Here is a 7,972-nt window from a genome sequence, read left to right on the forward strand (position 1 = left end):
TTTGGCACAGAAACGCCAGCTGAAACCACTAACTGCAGAGCATGCATAAGCAGCTCTCGGGTGTACACTGTCCCCTGATGCAGGACTGGCCCACAGCAGCAATGCCAAAGCACGTCCCTCCTCATCTTCTTCATCCCATCAGAAGGTCACTGTAAACCTTAGCAATCCCCAAAGGGGTGAGCCCTTCTGGGGTGGTGAGTGTTTATGCGTTGCAGCAGTCTGATTTAAGCAGATCTGCTTCCCATCACTGGTGCTGTGCCGCTGTGCCATGGCAGTGTGGGGCATTAACACAAGGCTGGAGGCAGTCAGCAAGGCAGAAAGTGAGGGAGACATCAAGCCAAAAGCACAGGAACCTGCGTTTACCAGCAGGGAAACAAAGGAGGAAAGGAGATGTCCCGGAGCAACATCAGCTTCAAAGGAGCATCAAGCAGGAGCACCGAGACAAAACAGTTCAAAACTGTGTGTGACACCCAGCGCTTTGCTAGACAATAGCAATAAATTAGCCGTGCTCATCAAAGCTGTGTCGTGAAGGAAGGCATGGAAAACTGCCAGACAGCTTGGGAGAGCAGGCTGCAAGGGGGAGGTGTCTCTGGCAAGGCAGAGCCTGGCATCGCTCTTACACAGCTCCCGAGGCATCTGCAAGGGCTTAACTGAGCTGCTGCACACTGACCCTGGACAGTGCTGGGCACTGGCTGGATGGCAAAGAAACCAGAGAGCCCAGTGACGGGCTCTCACCTCTGAAGTGGGCACAGGCTGCAGACCACAAGCCACGTGGATAATTGACACCCAACATCATTTCCAGCCCACTGGAGTTTCGTTAAAGCAAAGCTGTCATGGGAGAGCAGCTGGCCAGATGCTTGGATAAGGAGGGGGACAGTTAGACACAGCAGTCATGGACAGGGTGAAGCTGTGGTGAACCACCTCCAGCCACTAAGTCTGAACACCTCTGGGGCACCAGTTTGGTCTCTGACATTTAGTGAGCAATGGGAATAGAGCTGTAAGCATCCTTACACGGTATGACAAGCACTCTGAATGATTTTCTGCCTCATCACTGAGAGAAATTGAAATGGTGTAGTATGGAGTGGTTCCTGTCTGCTTCCTAGCTCGTATATTAGCCCTAAGTGACTGCATTAGTCCTTCCTGCATGTTGATTTTCCAGGCACTGAATTGTGGATCTATAGCTTGCATTAAATTCTTTCAAACAGGACGCTGTGCTCATCCTTTGCCATCGCCTTGGTCCTGCTCCAGCCCTCCAGCAGTTCTTGGAGAGCATGACTTGGGAACTGGAGGTGGCTCCTCCTCTGATAATGGGTGTTGCTACAGCTCGTACACGTTTCACCTAGCTAAAAGTTCGTGAACCTCTCCTTTCGCAATCCTGGCCCATTTCCAGACCCCTTTTCTGCTCATCATCATGGCTAAATGCCGGGGCAAGGGTTTGGCTTAGTAACTGTAGGTGCTTGAGAGAGACTGCAGAGTTTCAGCTAGTTATCTGTTCATCCTGGTGGTTGGCAGAGGGCAGTGGATCCTTTCAGTGGGTTATGCGCCTCCAGATTTGACTTTCATGTGAAGGTTAAGACAGCGGTGTCATAAATTTCTCCCATTCGCTTTCCTCAAATGAGCAATAGTGATGGTCCCACCTGCCCCTTGGTCCTTCCTCTTCACCCCCAAAAGGCTGCTTCTCAGGTCCATCGCTGGCTTTTCAGCATCTCAGCTGTCTTCCCACGGGTAGGTGGTCATTGTCAAGGCAAACACTGAGCACGGAGCCAGCTGATTCATCAGGGCAAACTACAAAGTTCACCCCGGGATGTATGAAAGGCCATCGGGCTGCACTGCAAAGCCCTGTGTTTTCTGCTCCTCTTCTTCCTGTGACGAATGCTTGACTAGATTAAGGTGAGAAGCCTGTGGTGAGGATGCTCTCAGTTGGCACTGACAAATTATTGTACAAAATTATTGTATTCCCCATCTTTTGGAGACGACCAGGATCATCCAGGCAGCACCAGTGAAGCCTTACCACGAGCTGCCTGGCACAGATGGCTCGCTGGGTGTGTTTTGGGAGGGCATGAGGAGGTACCACACGGCCTGGACTTCCACTCCAGCCTTTGGGAGATGGAGCAAGGGGCTCTCTCCCAAGACACTCCCCAAACACGGCAGGAGAGAAACATTTTTTTATTTTTTTTTTTTCCAGGAAGCTCACTGCAGGTTTGGAAAAGAGTGTTAGTTTACAGCCTGGCCCCCAATAAACATTTGCATGCCTTTGCCCACTGCTGCCGACGCTCTTCCCTCAGCCCTCTGATTCACCCGGGCCTGCCTTGTCTTTGCACGCCGGTGACGCCCGGGGAGCTGGGCAGTTACCAGAAGGCAGTGAATCACCTGAAACATCCGCTAACCTCATTCTGCAGGAGCTCGCTCCGCTCACGGGACAAATTCCAGCTCCCGGCTCATTCGTCCGATGCCAGTCTTGAAAGGCTGAATCTTATCTCTGCAAAGACAGCCCCTGGGAGAGGGGATAGCACAGAAACACACCGTCTATCTTCCCACCCCACCACAACTTTTTCTGCTCTACGCTGAGAGCCAGTGAGTACTACTGCCAAGATGATGTGCCCAATGCACATCACAGCCCGGCACAGTACTGTTTTTTGTTTTTTTTACACAAGTTTGCTGGAGGCCAGGAGATTTCCATATGCCCATGCATTTTGGGCACAGCAGGAGAAAATATTGTGGTCCCCATGGACCTTGGGTCCTCCTACATGGGAACCTTCCTGCGGGTGCTGGAAGAAGCACAACAGGCTCTGGTCAGCACGGCTCTACCTTCTCCTACCCGCGTGTCTCCTTGGACCATCACTCATCACAGAGACTTCAGGCCACAAGAGGCTTTCTGGAGGTGCATCTTGCAGCCAGCCGGGGCTCCAACATCCAGGCAATTAGCTCTGCCACGCTGCTGGAGGAGCTGTCCCCAGAGGTGGGGACTGCCCAGTAACCCAAATGGCCCTGCACAGCCGGACTCACGCCACCAGTGCGCCCTGCTGAGAGGAGCGAGAGCTTCAGAAGGTGGCTTTCAAATGTAAAGGGTGTGAGCACGTGGAAACTCTGACGTTTCCCCGCAGACATGCTCACGGGTGTGTCGGCTGCTCTCAAGGCGTGGCTGTTATCTAACCGAGTTTTGCTGTTTTCTTTTATTATGCTCAGGACATAATTTGCATTCAGCTGTCTCCAGTCTCCTGTGGCTGCCGCCTTTCAGGAGCAGCAGGCCCCAAGGAAGCAGATAGCTCACCATCTCACCTCTTCCTGCATCAGAGGGAGCACAGACTGGGCCCAAGCTTTGTCCTCAGCCCAAAAACCTTGCTGACATATTTCTAGGGGGGGCACAGTCCTGTTACATGGCCGGTGACTGTCCTTAAGCAAGCCTGCTGGAGATGGCATGGTGCCTCTGCCATCTCTGGGCTAATCCTGGCAAGTCGGTTTCACTTCCCGGTTGATTTCATTTCCCACTTGACTTTGAGAGCTCTCCTTCCGAAAATGTCCTAGGAGACACGCCTGCCAAACCTCTTGCCAATACGTCTCATCTCTGAGATCCGCTGACTTTCTGCAGATGAAACCCTCCTTTGGGGCTTCTCAGGGGCAACCTAGGACAGGGCCCTATCTGCATTTGTTCCCCACCGACAGCCAGGCCAGGGGCATCAGCTGCACTTCTCTGAACAGCCACAAACACGCAGGGGGGGTTAGAGCAGATGCTGGTTCTCCCAAGTGAAGGCCTCTGGTGTCTGCAGGGAGATGTGGCAGCCCTAAAGGGGGAAACGTCCTTTCTGGGTGTGAGAAATGACCCCAAGGTCAATATCAGGTTGATTCCTCTCCGTAGGTAGCCCCAGGCTCCAAATCTAACCTCCAAAAATCATAATAATAATTTAATATAAACCTGGGGCTGGCTGTGCTTTGCACCTGCTCTACCCTTCTTTCAAAGGGCTTTACCCTTCATTTTTTAGTGGCACGAGGCACAGAGGGCTGCAGCCTGCACCTCCAGCAGCAAAATGGATGAGGGCCTTCTGTCAGCTGAGCTCACGGAGGCTTCCAAAGCCCTTCTTGAAGTTTTCCCCCTCTGCCCATGCTTCCTCTTTCTGCTCATTCATATCCTAGCTCTACTTTCTTGTACACTGTTGTTTTTTTCATCTCCCTTTTGTTTACCTGTCCTGGACATAGAGGAGTCCTTGGGTGCTATCAGCATCTCTTTCTGTTTGGACTAACCCCAGTGTTTTGCCTGATTTTCATACTTCTCCTACCAACACAGCCACTCTGGGTGCAGGGACCTCTCCCCTGCTTTCCATCCCCTTAAATCATAGCTGGGGGTGCACCCCTGGTGTGGCTGCGATGTAACCAGAGGTCCAGGACACCTTTCCCCATGGGGGTGTGCTCAGAAGGGCAGCTCAGTGGGTGCCCCATGGGTGCTGCCCCCCGTGGCTCCAGCCCTGTCCAGCCCCAGTCCTCCCAGTGCCTCCCATACAGCCCACTGGGACCAGGCCGCGCTCATCCCTGGGGGGAAACGCTGCTCGGAGGCTTGCTGCCTTCCCCGAGTCGTGTCAAAATCTGTCCCAAATATTCTCTTTGAAGCTCTTCGCGCAGCACCGAAGCGCTCTCGCCTTCAAAGAGGCTGCCGGAGACAGGCAGGCTGCTTGAAAGGCGCTCGGGCGGCCTCGCGTCACGTTCAGGCCGCATTAAAATTTCACCGTGCTGCTTGCACACCTCAGATGAAACACGGCTCCCCCTGAAAAGCATCTCAGGCTGAGAGAGGGGGGGGATGCTCCTGGCTGGGAAAAGGACGTGGGAACCGAGGGAGGTGGGTGCTGGCTGCCTCTGGAGAGGCAGTTTCGGGTGGTAAGCTCAACGCCTGCCTCCGTTCGGGAGGCTGCAACCCTCTGCAAGTCTTTTCTTGACGCGCACACAATTAAAAAGAGGGCGTGGGGGGAAGACGGAGAAAGCAAACACCTCCGCCGGCTCCGGGTCTGGCCGCCGCAGCTGCTCACCTAAGGCAGCCCTGGCGGGGGGCAGTTTCACCCAGGGAAAATCATCGTGCGGGGCTGCCCGCAGGTCGGGAAGGCACATGGGATCTGCCTCCAGCCCTGGGCACACAGGGCCTTCCTCCCTCTCCTCTCCGGGCACACAGAGGGGGGCTCTTGGGTGTTTTACAATGTGATGCAGTCCCCCTTTTGCTGCTCCCCAAACCAAGTGTTTATTTCTTTATGCCGAAGCTAAACCGTGCCATTTTTCTGGCTTAAAAGGGGGCAAAGGTGCATACGGGCACTGTGCCCCCCGCCACCTCTCCCTCTGTCCCGCTCGGTTCGCTGCGGCGATGCCCCCCAGCCGGTATCGACGCCTGTCACCCTGCTGACAGCACGAGAGACAAACGCCGGTTTGCCTTGGCCAGAAAACTTGCCTTGCAAAGAAAAAAGCCAGCTCAGGGCTTTTCACTTGGAGAGAAAGAGAACAAGAAGAATAGACTTGAAAGCAAATTCCCATGGTTTTGTTTTTGCTTTTTTTTTTTTTGCTTTTTTTTTTTTTTTGCTTTGGGTGAGAGCTTTTCCCACGCTCCATTGGAAGGCGTGCAAGGAGCAAATGTTCCCTGGTTCCCGTAAATACCGAAAGCCACCGAGCAGCAAGGGAGAGAGGCAAAAATCAGCAGTCTGCTCTTCCCGTGGCAGTGACTTTTCCAGACCTAGCTACGTTTTCTGAGTGTGCCCAGAGCATCGGCCAAGGGGCTGCACCGAAATGAGACGGGGTGGTGGGTGCTGCCCCCAACAACGCTGCTCGGCAGCTCGGAGGCTGCTTTGGGAGGAGAATTTGGAAGAGTCTGGGGGGTTTGTTGCCCTGGATGACATCTGGTTAGGTGCTTGACAGCGTTCACCTGGCACAGGTCAAGGGCCTTCAGCTGGCTCTGCCAGAGCTGTTCTCTCCAGCAAGTCTGGGGCTCCGTGGTTCCTGCACCAGTTGCTTTGTCTGAAGCTCATCACCCTTTCCTTGAACTGACTCCTGCCTTCAGAGGAGCGAAAAAAAAGCAGCCTGTGCTCTGCACTTCGGCTATGCAAAACCCCTCTGTGCGTGGGAGAGCTTGCCCATGCAGCTCGCGCCCCTGGAACCGGTTCACCGGCTCTGCAAGCGGAGGCCTGTCTCCGGCGAGGCCGGCGGCAGCTCCCTGCTGCACGAGGGGCTGTGTGTCTTTGAACTGCCCCCAGAAGGCCGCCGAGAGACACGAGGATAGCTTTTGGAGCTGAGGAGCCAGCTGAGGCTGGGGATGCTTGGCAGGTCCTTCCTAGGGTGGCCGGGCAGCTCTGTCCTGCGGGGTGCCCCAGCTGCTTGGTGAGCCCCCACTTCTCACAGCTGGCCAAGCAAAGAGCATCAAAACAAAAAAAAACAACACCAAAAGCCCCACCGTAGGTTCCTGATTTTAAGCAAAGCAGTGGGATCCTATCACTGGCACATCTCAGCTCCTCGCCGTTGATGAGAACCTGGCTCCTTCCCGCTCCCCTTCCACTTGTCTTTGGTCTCGCTTGCAGTCCTGCTGACGAGCTCCGCAGCCTGCACGCGCCCCTATCTGCTCCCACGATCTCCCTTTGTTTGGCTGCCAGCTTTCTGCACCTGCGTGCACGTATGCTCTTGCTCCCTGCTGGGGTTCATCCTTCCCTCTCCCCGATACGGGCAGGAAAGCAGGTTTTAGCTGGGGCTGGGGTCAGGGCAAAGGTAAGTGTTCCCACTGCTGCCCAGTGGCTTCTGTGGGTGGGATGGGGGGCACAAACTGCTGGCAGCTTGGTTATTTGCAGGTGGAGCGTCAATTGCCCTGTGAGCAGCCCACAGCCATCGAGTGATGATGGGCAAAGTGGTGCCAAGGGCCTGTGGGGTTAACGCCGGGCAGGCAGTGTGTGCTCTGCTCCCCTGGCTGCCACGGTGGCCAAGCCCTGGTCTTCATATATCAACGTGGGCTGCCGGTGTTCCCCAGGGACAGGAGGAGAAGGAACCTGAACCAAAGGGACCAGCCCGAGGGCATCTCTTTTCCAGGAGCCAAAGCAGCAGCCGGAGCAGGACGCGAGGCAGGCTCTCCTCCCAGGGGACTGCTGCACGGCTGGGAGGAGAAGATGCTACGGCACAGCTTCGCTTTTGGCAAGCAGGGACCGAATCACGAAAATCTTATCTGATTTACACTCATTCTCTTGAGCTTTTGTAGAGGCAGGAGAGGGGCTAGAACAGCTGTGGATGTCGCTGGGCGCAGCGCACAAAGCCCGCTTGTTGTCGGCGCTGTCATATGCCTCCGCGCCCCCTCCCCCTGCCCGGTCCCACCACTGAGGCTGCGTCCCGAAAAGCACGAAGCGAGCATCCCTCAAAGGGGCTATTATCCCCGATTTCTTAGCAGCCACTGTTGCCCTTTGCCACGGAGAAGCGGCGCGGTGCCTGTTGCTGATGGGCATGCTGATTCGTGGCCCTCCGCCGTGGTGGGGTGGAGGGGGAGGAAGGGAGACGGGCAGCTGCCTTTGGGGGAGAGATGCTCACATGGGCTTCCAAAAAAACTAAAAAAAGCCCAGATGCAGGAAAGAAGGCGACCAGCTGAGCAGCCAGGGGCATGGCAAAGCAACCAGCGTTGGAAGCAGGAGAAGGCCTGGGGTACGCAGAGAGGCAGTGCCCGGGGTGGGCACGTCAAACCTGGTGGCCAGGTGGAAGCCCCAGCACCTCAGGGGCACTGTTGTTTTTTAAGTCCCCTGGAGGAAAAAGCACTGTGGACACAAGCTGGTTTTGCTGGCTGTGAGAGATTTCATTTCATTTCATTCTGACCACAGGGAAACTCTCTATCAGTTTATGCTTTTTTTTTTTTTTTTTTTTTTTTTGTCCTCCTCTTCTCGGGGGTCGTGCCTGCAGACCGTATGGGCCTGAAGCCTCCCCTGCGCCCTCAGGGTTTCTCCAAGCCTTGCTGCTGACGCAGCGCGCTGGGAACAAT

The sequence above is a fragment of the Anas acuta genome, chromosome 4, assembly GCF_963932015.1.
Source record: "Anas acuta chromosome 4, bAnaAcu1.1, whole genome shotgun sequence".
Lineage (NCBI taxonomy): Eukaryota > Metazoa > Chordata > Aves > Anseriformes > Anatidae > Anas > Anas acuta.